The sequence below is a fragment of the Palaemon carinicauda genome, chromosome 16 (assembly GCF_036898095.1).
Source record: "Palaemon carinicauda isolate YSFRI2023 chromosome 16, ASM3689809v2, whole genome shotgun sequence".
Lineage (NCBI taxonomy): Eukaryota > Metazoa > Arthropoda > Malacostraca > Decapoda > Palaemonidae > Palaemon > Palaemon carinicauda.
In genome coordinates, this window is record NC_090740.1 from 24,917,441 (window position 1) to 24,934,601 (window position 17,161).

The window sequence follows — 17,161 nt, forward strand, 5'->3', positions numbered from 1 at the left end:
ACTACTGCTTAGGCCGTTGACCTCTTGGGTGCTCATACCTACAGGTTCACGAGGTGACAGGACTCTTGTCCCACTTTGTCCCACTTTTCTCTGCTCGGATGTGACCGTTCTGGGTAAGTGTTTAACCAGTTAAACCGACTTCCACCCATCTTTGGTGTGTCTACTATGAAGAACCAAAGGTTTTTATTCGTGCCGTAACGAGTAAAATTGGAAAGTAATTTTGAATTTGTCCTAGCAATACAAACTTGAAGTTCTTTACACATACTTGTCCTGCTGTTACCTTCCCTCAGTAAGTCCAACAGCAGTCTGAAGTGGAGGTTGAGTGTAAGGTAATGGGGTGAGTTGGAACCTTTCCCACTAACTGAGGCGATTGGCAGCACCTAGAGTAATTTTTTTATGGCTCTTATCATGCAGCTAAGCTGAGTTATCTCCTGTAAAGAACTTGAGCTTTGTAGCGTTAAGAAAAATACAAATTGCTTTCAAATTTGTTACTTTCTGAAGAATTTTGAATGGCTTGAATTTGCTTTCCCTGTAGAATGGTGCAGTAAATGCTTGAAGTCCTGGCAATGCTGATGCTAGCACCATGGCTTGAATTTGCCTTTCCTGTAGAATGGTGCAGTAAATGCTTGAAGTCCTGGCAATGCTGATGCTAGACCTTGGTGCGTGGCCTCAAAGGCAGCAACAATACCACTGATACCAATATGTTGCCAACTGTTTCTTGACTCGCAGTCCATTATGATGCATAGTGATGTTGACTGCTCTGTATCTGTCAGCCGTCTCCCCAGCACTCCTACAAGAATTACCATTACGGTACACCGGTGTCAGATGGTCCAACTACATCACCTGTCATATGAGCTGCATCAAATATGATTAGAGTATCATCATCTTCATGGATGCCTTGTAAGATGACAGGGTGCTCTACTGTCATTTTCTTTTAACCATTGTTGTAGAAAACACTGATGTATTTTCCACCATATGACTCGACGAGTCTTCCTGGCTAGAATTGCTCCATAATGGTCCTCTTGCTATTCCTTTAGCAGAAATTTGGCCAGAGATTGGACATGTTTAGTGGGTCTCCCGTTCTGTTCACAATTGAGTTCATTTGGATCCTTGGGTTGACAAGAAATATATCTCGCAACACGCACAGTCATGACAGCACACACAACTGAGAATGTTAGTACTACTGGATGCGCTTGTGGAGTAACTACTGTTTCCATCAGACAACCCCAGACATGTGGTACCAATTCACTGCTTATTGCCTACACACAATGTTTCTATTACAGTTTAAGTACTGTATTATAGTAAGCATGAACAAACTTCTGTTAACTATGAACTAGGTGTCGTACACTGTAAGACAACTTGTAACACGAGTCTTCACCACACTAATTTGTAAATAACAACAAAACTCGCTCATACTGTAGTGTGTATTACTGTAATACAGTATCGCAAAAATAAGAATTAGTTGTGGTGAGACGACATATTACTCTTTTTTTTTTTTTTTTTTTTTTTTTTCCTCCAAGTGTTGGTGAGGTCGACTCGCAACCCTACCAACTCTTGATAAAAGTACGGTATGAATTTTGTTTATGCATAACGTTATTTATCATTGAATATAGATACTATACAGGTAGTATTTAGAAAGTGACGTAAATAACCGTATTCAATAAATATTACATATCAAAGGTAACGTAACGGTGATCTTACTAACCATTTTGTATGAATTTCTATGCTGTAACATCTTGTGAAGCTTGGTGTATTTCTTGAGACCTCACCTTTTTAGCAGGTGGGTAGAGCAAGTAATTATGTATAAATTGTGCTATACTGTATAATATGTATACAGTAACACGTGTGGGAAAAAAATAACATTATTAGTTAACAGTACCGTATACAAATATATAACGCAAGAACAGTTCGTACTGTAATCAAATGTACACAATCATATTTATTTACGTATAAGCAGTATATTTTCAATAGACATTTTAAACGTGACAACTTACTGGAAAATAACGTAAAGAGGCACAATTGGCGAGGTGGATGAGCATAAGCCGTTTAGTTAAAAGTGTATTAACGATGAAGGGACATGACTGCACAGCTTGACATGTGCTATTAAGAAAAAGAAAAATTAAAATGGATTGATGCAGGTTGCAGGGTAAATAATAAAAGTGCAAAATTTGTAATGTACTTTACAGTACAGTGGTACCTCTACATACGAATTTAATCCGTTCCACAACCGACTTCGGATGTAGAAACGAATTTTCCCATAAGAATACATTAAAATAGGATTAATCCGTGGTTGACCCCAAAAACCTATGATAACTCCTTAATAAATTACTACACATAATTACACATGACAATATGCACTCTAAATTAGATAATGACATGTAAAAAAGAATAATTATCAAGAAATAATAGATAAGAAACTGGTTTTTAGCATCACTTTACCTTAGAAAGTCCAGCGCAGGTGTTGGTCTTGCTACGCAGAGAGGAGACAGACGGGCGGCGAGGAGGTAGAGAGGGTGACTACGATAAACGTACACTACCGTAACTTATTCTAACTTACACTAAGTGAACTTTAACCTAACTTAGCTTATTTATTTTTTTTTATTTTTATATTTTATATTTTTTTTTACATTTTCTTTTTTTCTTTTTGATGATTAATTTTAATCACTTTCACTTTCTCCACTTAAAATTGATTGAATTTTTTTCTCTTCACTCTTTGCCGTTTTCTTTGATCCACTTCCTTCCTGTTCATCACGAGTTCGCTTCGTAGTTTTTTTTAAAGAAGCTATCGATAGAAAGTTGCTTGGTACAGCTTTTCAGAATGTTTCGAAATAAGTTAGGGAAACATCATCGAATTGCGCAACTACACGACAAACCTGCAATTTTTTTGGATGGTATTTGTCGATGAAGTCGACCACGTCTTGATATTTTCCTAACACCTCTTTTATTTGCGCCGAACCTAACACGTTCTACCTCCTCGATCCCTTCCTTGTCATCACTCATGTGCTCAGACATAGCATGGAGTTCCTTGAGCTCCTCTGTAGTAAGTTCGTCGTGATGTTCTTTTGCAAGTTCACTCACGCGGACGCCACGCTCATGCTTTTCAATAATTCCTTGCTTTACTTCTAAAGAAAGCATTTCCTTATTCCTTTTCTCACCCCTACCACTTGCGAAACTAAGCCTTTTAAGACCCAAGTTTTACGTAAAATACCGTAAAAGGATGAACGTAAAAAATCACGATTAAAACAGTTAATAGCAGAACGCACAGGGAACAACCACACGAAGCCGAGGAGAACAGAGGAAGGTTCCAAGCCACGCTAATTGAGGGTCCCTCCGAGGTAGAAATGCTGCCTTCTATCGGCGGAAATAAAAAATACATCCAGCGCTATGAGGACCATCTACGCGTACGGGTATTGTTTACTTCGGGTGTCGAAAAAAATTCGGATGTAGAGTATGAACGTGTTCGAATTGTACTTAGCGTGTCGAAAAATTCGGATACAACCGGTACGACGAAAATTGCTTACTTAGTGTGTGTAAAAATAAAATTCGGGTGTAGTCGAAAAATTGCTTGAATTTTACTTAGTGTTGGAAAATTTGGATGTAGATACGTTCATGTGTAGAGGTTCCACTGTATACTGTACTAAATGAAACAAATACAATTTTAAGAAAAGTTAGACTTTGTTTATATTAGGTATAGTGCTGTAAATTATGTGATTTACTTAAAATCCTTTTTATTTGACTGATTACTGTACTGTACATAAATGGAGAAATTTACTGAAAAGTATCTTACCATTTGTCTATACAGTACCATCATCATCACTGAGCTTCACCAGGATAGCCAGAGGAGGAGTTTCACGTTCCGGAGAATTGGTGGGTGGAGGTTGTGATAGTAGCGGTTTCACACGAGGGGTGGAGAACATCGTAATGCATAGCTGCTTCACTGCGGCCGCCTTCGTCTCATTCATCATGCTCTTTTAAGCTGCAAAACCATCATCCAAGGAACACATCAACTTTTGGGCCCACACCATTGAAGGGTCTGTGCTGTGGCCTCTTGCATCAAATCTGCCAACCTCTCAAGGGTGATGCCTTTTGCCCTCCTTGTCAGGTTCATTGTCCTCCTCATTTTCCTCACTTGCTGAATGAACTAATTCAGCTAGCTCCTCCTTATGACTATCAAGCAACTCCAAGATTTCGTTCTCAATCTCTTCCTCAAAGCTTTCCGTTTCATTTTTCCTCAAAAAGTCACGATCTTCTTTATTTGGACTGAAGGCTGCAAAGTCCTTCATACATCCTGCCCACAGACGTTTCCAGCAAGCATTCACAATCTTGAGCCTGTTCGTTGGCAACAAACAGTCTGCGTTCGTGAATCTCTTCCAATACTGGAGAACGTTCAGGTTTGTTATCCACTGCTGCTAGAAGTTGCGCCATATGTCTGCTGTAGTGTGGCCTTGAAGTTCTTTGTCATCCCCTGATCCATATGCTGGATGAGGGCAGTGGTGTTCTGAGGAAAGAACACCACTTGCACAAAAGGATTCGTTACCTGGATGGAGGATTAATGTCCGGGAGTGTTATCATTTGTTCTGCAGGTAATTCTCATCAATTCCCAGCAAAAGCAGTATTGAAACCAGTATAGGAAGAGGTCGCTTGTTGTCCATGCTTTGTTGTTCATCCAGTAAACTGGTAGCAAATACATGTTGCACCATTGCTTAATTATAAATGAGGCCATGCCAGAGTGGACGTCCTGCCGCATTTCCACATTAGATCAATGTACACCTGGGAAGAGAGACAAATGCACAATTATTAGAATGGGGTTTTCAAATACATAAACTAGTAGTGTGGTACATAAATTGTTATGTTTAATAAAGCAATCAAAAATTGTAAATAATTATTGTACATGCATTTACAAAAATTAGAGAATTATAAAAAAAAAATTTACACCTTTAGCCTCCCTGTACTTTGCTGCCTTGAAACTGAGCGCATGACTTTCTGAGCAATAAATTTCTGTTGAGGTATCTATCCAAAACAACCCTGTCAAGCAAGAAAAAAAAATTTATATATTAAAAATATGCACAGTATATGTACTATTATTTACAATCATTTAAGTGAATGCTACAATATTATTAGCAATTTTACATTAAATTTCTATGTTGACGGTATGTATGGTACAGTAATTGATATATACGGAATGGTGTGGGTACGTACACTCGCTGTCAACATTTTAGATAAATAAATCAATAGAATAATTACTAATGCAGTCCAAATGTTAAAACTCAAATTACAAAACTGCAATTGAAATTTTACAGTACATTTCACTTAACTGTAATTTTAACATTAAAAGCGCTTAACATTTCAACAATTTACATAAACTAATGTAAATCTTAGAATTTTACATAGTTTCATCCAGGTTCCAAACTTGTTCCACCGTAGAACCCTCCTCCATGATGATGTTCTGAAGCCTGTCAAGGAAATCCTTCACTGCCTTATGATCTACAGAGGCCCACTTCTCAGTAATTATCACATTCTTCAAGGCAAAATACACTTTTAAAGTTAAAAAACTAGCCTTTGCTGGCTTAGAAGGCCGTACTGTATGTGATAACCTGGCGTACATACTGATGAAGGGCTGAGGGTCATCTCGTGTAAAATGGTGGAGCAGAGACTGCGCTTGTTTCTGAATGACGAGTGAATCGATTGTGATTCCCCTGCGATGCTGATCCTCGATCCACAGAAATGGGGAATTTTCTATTAGGATCCTGCCGTTTTCCCTTGTCTTCAATACAACCTTGACACTGTGTGCCACTGGCAGCCATAGCAATTTGAAAATTCTTAGCATTCTTTTCAATGTACCTCACAGTACTCTCATTAACTCTGAAAAGTCTTCTTACGGCTGCAAACTTCATCCTTTCCTTGCACTTATCTAGGACTTTAGCCCTCTCTTTGAGTCTGCCATTTAGCCAAACCTTCAGGTGTTGAAGCAGCTCTCTTTGTAAGGCAACGTGATGCTTGCACAAAGAGGACTAAAGTGGGAGATAATCACACAAGGAGAGATAGTGTGAGAGTGAGGTCGAATCATCGAGAGTTGGCTTTTTTGTTCGGAGAGGGAAACCGCACGAAGAAGGCCGGGTGCAGAGGAACGCCGATCAGTTTGAAAACGTTAGAAGGATCTCACCCCTTCTGGTACATCCACCAGAACTTTGTTCTTGGATGCATTAAAGGAAGGATTGGGAACTTCCCTCCCACAACACCGAGCGTTTGGGACAATGGACAGACCAGGAGTGTAATGCCACATCAACGCATTGGAGCTTTGAGCGGCTCTCCTCGCTCTCCAACCCTTGTGCTTTCTTCTGACCAGTTTCTTGGTGCTGTTGATGCGACACCTCCGTAGTAGCATATATAAACAAACAGTGCGGTACCACTGATTCTCTGCAGCCTTGCCAGCTAGCAGTAGAAATTCACAAGTGGGTAGTCCTTAACTAGATCACTCTGACAGCCCACCTTATTCCAGCCAGAAGAACAATATTACACACATGCTGAGTAGGAAGATGCAGATCTCTGGGTCAGAATGGCCTTTACATCCTCAGATGGTGAACAGTATCCTGACTTTGTGGGGTTCACTGACAGTTGACATCTTCGTAACATCTCTAAATGGGAAGCTTAGAATATACATACCCAAGAAACTGTGATACTGTAGTTGTATTTTTAGATTTATTTCAGAAGCAGGTCTTGAAAGTTTTTCAACTTCCTATAAGGATATCCTTGCTTTTATTGTGTTAATTTGAATTTCCTTTTATTTTTTTATTTATATTAATTATCAAGTGTCAATGACCTTAGATGTCAGGATACCAGAAAATTCTAAATCAATCAATCAATTGATCTCATCTGCAGCACTTCTTCATCAGCATTGGAAGAGCTAAGAAAGTGACTAGGAATATGGTCTCTCTTTGGCTGAGGGAAGTTATCAGTTATTCATGAGATCGGGTGTAAGAATCTCTGTGGCAAAGATGCACCAGGCAGGCATCTGGAAATGGTATACCACGGTTACTGCTCATTACCTGCAGGAATCTACCCTCAGGTCCCTAGATAGCCTTTCACTAAGACCTGTATTGACTACACAGCAGGTGGTATGACTTTCTCAGCTGCTCTCACAGGACCATAAGCATCGGATCGAGGGTGGTGGTTATGTGTTAGACTAGGATGAAAGTGAAGATTGGCTGGCCCATTCCTTTCTTTTTCATCTAACCCTCTCTTAGGACACGGCATCTAAAACCCTTTTAGCTGGAGTTGATTCGCATGCAAGTAAGCCTCATGTAGCTTGAAGTCTATCACGTTATAGAAGTGTCATTCTTCACTCGCCTTACGAGGGGTTGTTTAAACCAGGCAAACCCATTGATATATATTTATGTACTGTATATATATGCAACGAGACTCGTTTTGTACAGCGGCGATCAGTAGGAACTGCAAGCAGTCGCCTAACTCCTCCGTCACCAAGCTCCGAAAAGCAAGGGTGGGACATCGACAAATGCAATTCCTGCTGGAGGAATCTCCCGAACGGGGAAACCACACTTGAGAAGGTAGTCTCTCCCACTGACGGGAAAGGTAGCCAACCACTGTTGCCGCTGTCGGCAGTTCTACTCTCAAACGGAAATATTTACTGGGCAGTGGCAAGAGGAGGGACTCTCCCTCTGAAAGGAAAGTTGCTCAACATATTTACGCCACAGATTTTATGCTCCATATCCTTTATTGCATGGGTTGTGGACCTGGTGGTATTGTCAAACCACTAGCGCACAAGGTGTAAAGAACCTTAACTTTGTACCACCTTCAAGGGTCTGAGTTTGGGTATCCTAAGATGATTATTCAGCCAGTTGGAATATCAATTTCCTTCCACCTAAGGGTGAGTCTGTAAAAGACGAAGGTTTGTAGTGTAGTAACAATTACAAATTTGGAGGCAAGTTGTATTTTTCCTAACCATACAAATCCGTGTCCTTTACTCAAACTAACCCGCAATCACTTATCCTCTAGTCGTCCTGACTGCAATTGAGAGTGACTGCTTGGTGAGCAAGCACTGGGCAGTAAGTACTGTACTAGCTACCTGTTTACACCTCATTATAAAAGTTTTAACTGTTGATTACTCCAGTTTTGCTAATATCTTTCATGTAAAAAACTCAGGTTTGTATGATTAAGAAAAATACAGATTACTGTACTTCCAAATTTGTATTGTTGGTGTGCCGAAAAATTTTCACCCTAGTGTGCCACGATGTGCTCACTTGTCTCTCGTTGAAAACCCTTAGTTTGTTCATTGAATTCTCATATGTTGGCAGGTTACTCTTGGTTAGCTGTAAGGTGTACAATTGCCCTATTTAAGGCAAAATGTATTATATAGCATTCTATCAAACTATTAATTTGGAACATTACCACTGTCTGTGTTTGGGGGCCTTGGTAAAGTAAAAATTGTAGCTTTCCTTAGATAACTTACGGAGAGTCCCAGAAACAATTTTTAGCGACTAAATTATGTGATTACAAAGTTTGCGCTGGTTTTTTATTCATATCCGAGCTTTTTCTAAAATACTACACCTAATATCTATCACAATGCAAGGGGGATATTTCATTTTGCTTCTAGTTGAAATGCTGTGATTTAGACCAAATCATATTGCTAGTTTAAGGGGTGTACAATACAATATACTGTATAGTTCAAATCTGCTTTTGTGCTTAGTAGCCCATTTTATCCATCTTATATACAATATTTGAATAAATTCTGAAGTCAACTTGAGGATTACAGTAGTATCATTGAACATCTTTAACAAATGAGCACAACTTGGTGTCCTGAGCACAGTAATAATTTTTCGCCCAATATTTTTCCTAACTATTACACTAAGACGTAGTCGAAACTAGTAGTTTTCATGAGCTGTCCAATACCCTTTCAAAAGAAGTAACTACCTTCAGCTCTAACACTAATCTACAACCTCTGGAACCATTTTGGAGTTGTTGTTGTTTTTTTTTCTTTTTTAAGGGTTCCTTACTTATGTATTAAGGGGACCGTCTGCTATGGTGTTCGACATAACTTTAAAAAATCGAAAATCATTTTATCATTTCTATGTACGCAGAAACATATTGTACATGCTCTCCAGAAGTTTCAACCAATTATAATCACAAATAATGAAGATAAAGAGGTCTTTAAATGATGACGTCATCCTTACTGCGTTGTCTGCATGGCTCAGTTTGACAGAATCGCCTTTGCGTACTTATTTTTGCATATATATAGCAATTTTTATGCTTAATGTTTCGAAACCTTGTACGTCTGGCAGAGATGGAAGGCATTGGTAGAGGGTAGGCGAACGCAAACTACGATCTACGAGACGAACAGCCAGAGTTTCCAAAGATGTATAGAAGTTATAAGGCATGTGTTTTCTTACAGTACTTGCTGTCTGTATGTACATTGAGTTTTTACAACGTCCTCGTGAACTTTTTAGTAAGGCCAATGTTACCTAAGGTCAAAGAAAACAAAAAGTAAGCAGAGAGCCACCAAAAAAAAAAAAAAACCAAGAAGAGAGGGAAACATGAAAAAGAGTACAAAGCTGGAACATTCTTACTAAAATTCTGGCAACAATGAGATGCCGCTGGCAACTCATGACGCCCTTACGCCAAGTGTATTAGTAAATTTGGGGTTTAAATACCTCGTTTAGGGTGCCTTCATGTAGGAATAAACAATAAAAGTACAATGTAAGGTTATCTTAATAATGTTATCTTGATTTCTTGAGAAAAAAGGGAAAATTCATAGCAAATTTTTGGGAGCTCATAACTCAAAAACCCCATTTTTCTCGCTTATTTATTGTTCAATTGTAGAGAGAAAGATATTGAAAAGAGGAATAAAAATTCCACATTTTTGTGTAGCAGAATTTTAATTTTTGTTTTTCTCATTTTCATGATTATTTTACATCTAGACGAAGAAAATTAAGAAAAAATTATTTAAAAAAAAAAAAAGGCAAATCGATTCAATTTATAGAGAAGTTTTGATGGTATTTCTTTCAATACAATTGGTGTCATATTAGTGCAGAAAAATTTACCTTTTTTTTTTCCCTTAAATCTTGATTTTTGCTAATAATCCAAAAATTTTGATCAAATGACTCAAGATTTTTATATGAAGTATTAGTATATATGTCTAAAACATATACATATAGGAATTGTTTATGTTAGATCGTTAGAAAAGAAAATTGCAAAACATAGCAGATGGTTCCCTTAAATAGTCTTCTAATACTATGTACAGTATCTGCGTCCTTGGCTCTTCCAGTCTTTGCTGGGTATTGGGTAAGCTTTATTTTCCCTCTTCATTGTTCTTATCTTGATAATATATCTTCCTCTGGAGTAGGCTGCAATACAATATAACCTTAGTTTCTCCTTGAAGCCAGAGTTTTACAATAGTATATGATGATCACAGAAATTATTGTTGCAGTGTCATCAACCTCAAAGGGTATCCTTACTGCTTTAAAAGATTTTTGTTGGTTTCCTTTTTTAATTTTTTCCTTTATTACAGTAAAAGAGGTTTCCATCAGTGCCTCACTTTTGAGATATTATATATATTTAATGGGCACCTAAGAGTTCCTTTTTGAAAGGCTTCTTGTCAGCCTTGTTGAATAGGGATTTTACATTAAATTTTTATGTTGGCAATTTGATAGGTCATTGTGTTCAATATAGGGGTAAATTTTACTCATGAGTATTCTAATGAGTATGAAGCAGCTGTGGATACGGAATTTTGCGACAAAGAGGTTCATCCTTGAATGACTCCGTAAGGGAAGAGATGCACTGTAGGCACGATTAAACTGTCTCTACCATATTGCTTAGGTTGCTTTTTGCTCCCCCTTGTTTATACAGTAATCTACTTTTCCTCTATTCCCATTTCCCTTTTGGTGTTGTGCTGTCCAACCCTTTTTTAACACTTATTTTGTAGTTATGATCTTTATATCATCCCCATGCCTTACATGCCCTTAGGCCTTCTATTTTGCCTCCGTTCCAGTTTCCTTTTCTCTATCATGCTGTCCATCCTCTCAACTTTTACTTAGTGGTACAACTGCATGGTTATCCTGGTATAAAGTAGCACAGTACAGCAGGATTTGTAGGTAGGAGAATATACAGGACTGTCAAACTTTTCTATTTAAAAGAAAAGTTTGACAGTCCTTTTATGCAAAGCATGCATATTAACACTGGTCATTAAAGAGGTTAAATTTGAATGGTCAGACTGTAATGATGAGTAGGCCTACCCTATCAGTAACCTGAGGGGCACTTAGACTCTGTAGAGAGCATGGCAAGTAGTCTTGAATTGCTCTTAACTCTACTGCGTACTTGTACTTCGTTGTATTTTCAAGATCGGTTGGATTTGTCCTTGGGTTATACTCCACATATCTACCAAGTTTTGTTGAAATTGATTCGCTAGGTTTTTGTTTTTGTAATGTTGTTCACAAAAAAAATGTCAATTGACAAAATACTTTTGCCATTTACTGAACATATGATTATTTCCAAAGTACAGTACTGTACCGCTACGTAGTTGATCAGCTTTATCCGAGGTGTTTGATCAATCTTGGGTCATACTCATGACTACCAAGTTTGGTAAAAATGAGTACAGTGGTTTTTTTTGTGTGTGTGTGTGTGTGTGTAAAATTGCTCTCAAGTAAATAAATGATGACAGGGGTGAATACATACTTTTCACAGAATCTTCGCTGAAAGGCAATAAATCAACTCTTTGAGAATCCAGTAATGTAAAGAAATAGAGTAATGAAAATTCCATACTTTGTGACATTGTACTGTATACATGTAGGTGATTGTAGTTTTATTTTTATTTATCAATTATTGCATTAGATTTATTTAATGAATTTATAGTCTCCTTAAGTTTATGATAAATGTCTTGGCTTTTTCATTGATATTTAAGGCAAAATTTACGTGTAATTATGGTGATTTAGTATCCAAGGTTTTGTCTGAACTCGGCAAATATTGTTTGCAATTTAAAATTTTGGGTAAAGGCAGCTCCATTTTGCAATATACCTAACTAATATTATTATTATTATTATTATTATTATTAGCTAAGCTGCAACCCTAGTTGGAAAAGCAAGATGCTGTAAGCCAAGGGCTCCAATAGGGAAAAATATGCCTGAGAGGAAAGGAAATACAGTAAGGAAAATAAACGATATGGGAAAAAATTAACAATAGAATATTTTAAAAATAGGAACATCAAAACAGATATGTCATGTATAAACTATATAAAGACTTGATGTCAGCCTGTTCAACATAAAAACATTTGCTGCAACCTTGAACTTTTGGTGCCAGTGGTGAGTGGGACTAGCCTCATGTTGGATTAGTCATAAACTACTGTCCTGAGCCTATGTACTATACATGGTAACAGTAGTGTAATGCAATTCCTGGCCTGGTAGGTAGCAGGTGAAATGCTACTGTAGCTAAAAAAAATTATGGTACAGTAGTTTGAGTAAGATGTAAATACTTTATTTAATTTGGAACATGAAAGCTGTCAAGTTGGTAGGAATATTTTACTATTTTTGTGACATCTGGAAGCAGTTATGGGATGAAGTTTGATTAATTGGATTTTTCAATTTTCCCACAGGCCATTACAACGTTCGCACCATATCCTCATCAAACCATAAACCATACTTAATATTTGGGTGTGCTGAGTTGAAGCAGCCCCCCTTTTTTGAACTTCTGTAATAGGGAAGGGCTGCTCCTCCCATACTCTGCCTAAAAAACAGTTTCAAATGTAAGTACAATACTTTAATTTGCTCATGAAGAGGTTTATTTTTCGATAATCTAGTGTTAAGCAGTTGTATGCATATTTATGAAAACCGTATTTATATTGTATATAGCTGTTGTTCTAGAATGAGTTATTACATATTATTCCTGGCATATGGGACTAGTTTTTTGTATGCATGGTTGCTATTGGCTTTTTGTATTTTTTTTGGTAATTACCTTAAGTTTTTGTCCCTTGGTTAAAAAGAAATTGTTTTGGAATTTCATGCGAGATCCATAAAATCTTAGTGCCCAGGTTTTAAGTTCACATATACTGTAATTGCAGTATTGTTGTCTTGTTTTTAGTAATTTTTGTTTTTCAATATTAATCTTACCCGATGATCATGTAGCTGTCAACTCTGTTGCCCGACAGAAATCTACGGTCGGGATACGCCAGCGATCGCTATACAGGTGGGGGTGTACACAACAGCGCCATCTGTGAGCAGGTACTCAAGTACTTCTTGTCAACAAGAACTCAATTTTTCCTCTGTCGTGCCACCGGCTAGACCTACTGGGATACGCTGTTGATTCTGGAGTTATTGCTCACGATTTGGTGATGTATTTGCTCTAGAGTTTAGCCTTCGCTATTCAGGAAGCTTTATCTTTAGCTTAGCAAGCTTTTGGAATTAATTTGAATTAATTATGGTGACGAAGAGAGTATGGACTCTCTTTCACTTTTAAATGGCCGACCCTTCCCTTAGACGGAAGTGTTGGTGTCGAAGAGAGTATAGACTCTCTTTCACTTTTTATTTTATATCTCTCCGCCATTTATAGGCCTCTTCGATTAACTTTCCTTAAAAAAAAAAAAAAAAAATATGCGACCTTTCCTAATAGTAGGCGGTCCTTACTTGGAACCGAAGTTAATTAACATTGAGCTCGTCATATCGTTTTTCCTGTTAAGAATTTATGCTATTTTAATTTTATGTTTTTGAAAGAATTTCTTTGATAAGTCTCGTACTGTTTTCAAAGTTGAACTAACGTTTTGTTTAGTCTCCGCAGTTGTTGACGTTCAGAACGTTCAACTTGCGCTCTATCGTTACGATAGAGGGAGAGTATTCACGGTTTCACGTTGCAGTAAGAGTAAACCGATTCTAGCGTTTCGTTCATTCTTTCTTAGCTTAAATGGTTTTAATTCTAATAAAGGAGCTTTTTATTTGGGAAACCTTTCAGTTTTTTTCCTTTAACAAATAATATGTTTTAACGATATATATAATTGGGCTCATCTCTCAGGTTCTAAGTCAAGAGAGAGAGAGAGAGATAGAGACGGAGGGAGAGAGAGGAGGATAAACGTTTCGTTCAAGCGGGTAACGTTGTTCTCGTTTTTTTTTTGTTTTTTTTTTTTTTGCTCTTCTCCCTAGTCGATAGAGGGGAAGAAGGTAAAACGTTTCTAGAGTTTTATTCTTGTTCCCAGGCTTTATGCGGTGAGAGATTTTAAACGTAGTTTATTTGATCTAGTGTTTAGTCTCTTTTCCAGCCACTGAATTCTTTATCTTTCATTATGTTTTTCTGTTACATTGTAATAATGTTTTCGCAATTACTACCTTTTAATGAAGGATAGGATTGCGTGTTTCAGGTACAAACCACTTAAAGTTTCGAGTTCAGTGAAATAAGTGCAAACAGAAAATCAAAAGTGATAAAGTGATATGCGCAAAGTGTTACAGTGTTGCGTTCGAGGGTTCGTCTGTTCGTGCCAGTGGTTCACCTAGTCTGGGACCTCTTACAAGCTCCCAAGCCCAGGGGAGAAATAATGTCGAAGGACTTATGGGTTCCTCAGGCCTTGATCGACGAACAGACGTTTCCCTCTGTGGTTTCGGGTGTATCTACACACGTTGCCGACGTGATCACCCCACCCACACAAAGACGAGAGAGCCCATTTATTCCTCGTCTGCGGAAGAGGTTTCTCGCAGAAACCATGGACCAAATCTTGCAGCTTTTAAGTGCAAGTCGGTCCCTTCCGCGCAAGTCCAACGGCCTAGGTGTAGCCACTGGGTCAGTTCGGACTCGCTGCAGTACGACAACTGCACACCTCCTAAGATAGGCTAGGTGGTACCGCAACAGGCAGTAACTCCGTCTGTTGCCGCACCAGCTGTTTTAGACCCTCAGTCACAACGGACAGTAGCTCCGTTTGTTGTTGTCTTTCATAGACCCTAGTGGTCCATGCTGCAGACTTTACAGTCTCAGCTTGCTCCTTCATACAGGAGTATCATGCTGGAAGGTTGACAATGCAGCCTGTTTACCTACAACCCGCCGAGGTTGTGCGCTCAGCAGATACTGCGGCTGCCTGCTCCCACACCACACCTGTGAGAGCTCCTCCACCGATGCGCAGTCCTCACTGCCAGACGCATGTTCTTGCTGCACCATCTGCTAACATGCGTGAGCTGCCGCATCAGGAGTTGCCGGGTTCCAGCACTATGCGGCATTCTCCTCAGCCCATGCAGCATGCTCTGCAGACCTTACAGCATGCTCCGCATACCATGCAGCATGAGCCGCATTCCATGCAGCATGAGCCTCATACCATGCAGCATGAGCCGCATTCCATGCAGCATGAGCCTCATACCATGCAGCATGAGCCTCATCCCATGCAGCATGAGCCTCATCCCATGCAGCATGAGCCGCATGCCATGCAGCATGAGCCGCATGCCATGCAGCATGAGCCGCATCCCATGCAGCATGAGCCGCATACCATGCAGCATGAGCCGCATGCCTTACCTCATGCTCTGCATACCATACCGCATGCTCTGCATACCTTACAGCATGCTCTGCATACCTTACAACATGCTCTGCATTCCTTACAGCATGCTCTGCATACCTTACAGCATGCTCTGCATACCTTACAGCATGCTCTGCATACCATACCGCATGCTCCTCAACCCACCGCAGCCCCTTTTGCCGTGCGGGAGCTACCACAAGCTGCCGTGTTTTGACACGGTGTGTCAGCCTCCGCAACACACTGTGGTTACCGCCACTCGCCAGCAGCAAACTAGTCAGGCAGGAGTTGAGGCTTCCCCACACATCTTTGGTTGTTGCCAACTCACAAACTGTCATGCAGTTACATGACGTTGCCTTCTGGTCTGCTACTTATACACCAGTGCTGTATGTCCTCACGCTCCTGTTGTGGTTGACAGTTCAGTTTTTGACAGTTCACAGACTGTCAAGCAGTTTCAGAACGTTGCCTTCTGGTCTGCTGCTTTTGCACCAGTGAAACCCTCACTGAGAGAACTTAGCTTTTCTCGGATATGGTTCCTGTAGATGAGAAAGTGCTGTTCTCCCTCCTTCTGATATTCCCTTGAGGACTCTGTCATTTGGAGAGGAGCCTTAAGCTGCTTAGCCTCCTATGGACTTTTATTTAAGCATAACATGCTTCCAGGGAGGGTAAATGGTTCCGCTTCAGTCGCTAACCCCGTCTGTTGCCACACCTGCTCCCATAGACCTTGAGCTTTGTTGCAAGACATGCAGTCCAAGCTTAGTCCTTGATAGAGGATTTCTTTTTACGGAGTCAGTGTGTCACTGGGAAGACGTTCAACAACCAGCAGAGGTGACTTGTTGTGACGCGGTGCGGCAACCTCAGCAACCCGATAAAGAGTTGTCTGTACTACCCAGACAGTCTAGACAGTTTCGGGTTGTCGCTGTACTTCCTCGCTTCCCCATGGTTGACAGTTCACAGACTGTGCAGCAGTACCATGATCTTGTGTCCGGCTCCATCAGACGACTGGCTTTTAAGAGCTCCCACAAGTCGTCGCTGTCTGGAGAATCTCAGATGGACTGGATCTGACCAAGGAACTGGGCCTCCTGGTCAATTTAGAGAAGTCCCAGCTCGTCCCATCCCAGACCTTTGTCTACCTGGGTATGGAGATTCAGAGTCGAGTTTTTTTCGGGCTTTTCCGTCGGCCCCAAGGATCAACCAAGCCCTAGAATGCATCCAGAGCATGCTGAGAAGGAATCGATGCTCAGGCAGGCAGTGGATGAGTCTAACAGGGACACTTTCATCGCTGGCCCTGTTCATCGAGTTAGGGAGACTCCACCTCCGCCCCCTTCAGTATCATCTAGCTGCTCACTGGATAAAGGACATGACGCTAGAGACGGTCTCAGTTCCTGTTTCCGAAGAGATGAGGTCTACTCTAACGTGGTGGAAGAACAGCTTTCTTCTCAAGGAAGGTCTACCTTTGGCTGTTCAGAACCCCGACCGCCGTCTCTTCTCGGACGCATCAGACACGGGCTGGGGTGCTACATTGGACGGACAGGAATGCTCGGGAACATGGAATCAGGAGCAAAGGACACTTCACATCAATTGCAAGGAGTTGTTGGCGGTTCATCTGGCCTTGATAAACTTCAAGTCCCTCCAGCTAAACAAGGTGGTGGAGGTGGACTCCGACAACACCACAGC

At 39.9% G+C, this 17,161-nt stretch overlaps 1 protein-coding gene across 3 annotated transcripts in view; it reads left to right on the forward strand.

Annotated features, from left to right (window-relative positions):
• Positions 1 to 17,161, forward strand: part of LOC137655695 (ELAV-like protein 1) — a 310,530-nt gene that overhangs the window by 41,879 nt on the left and 251,490 nt on the right. For all 3 annotated transcript variants that reach the window (XM_068389671.1, XM_068389670.1, XM_068389672.1), the window contains exon 2: positions 12,599 to 12,748. The gene's annotated coding sequence lies outside the window, so the exon portion shown is untranslated. The remainder of the gene's footprint in view (positions 1 to 12,598; positions 12,749 to 17,161) is intronic.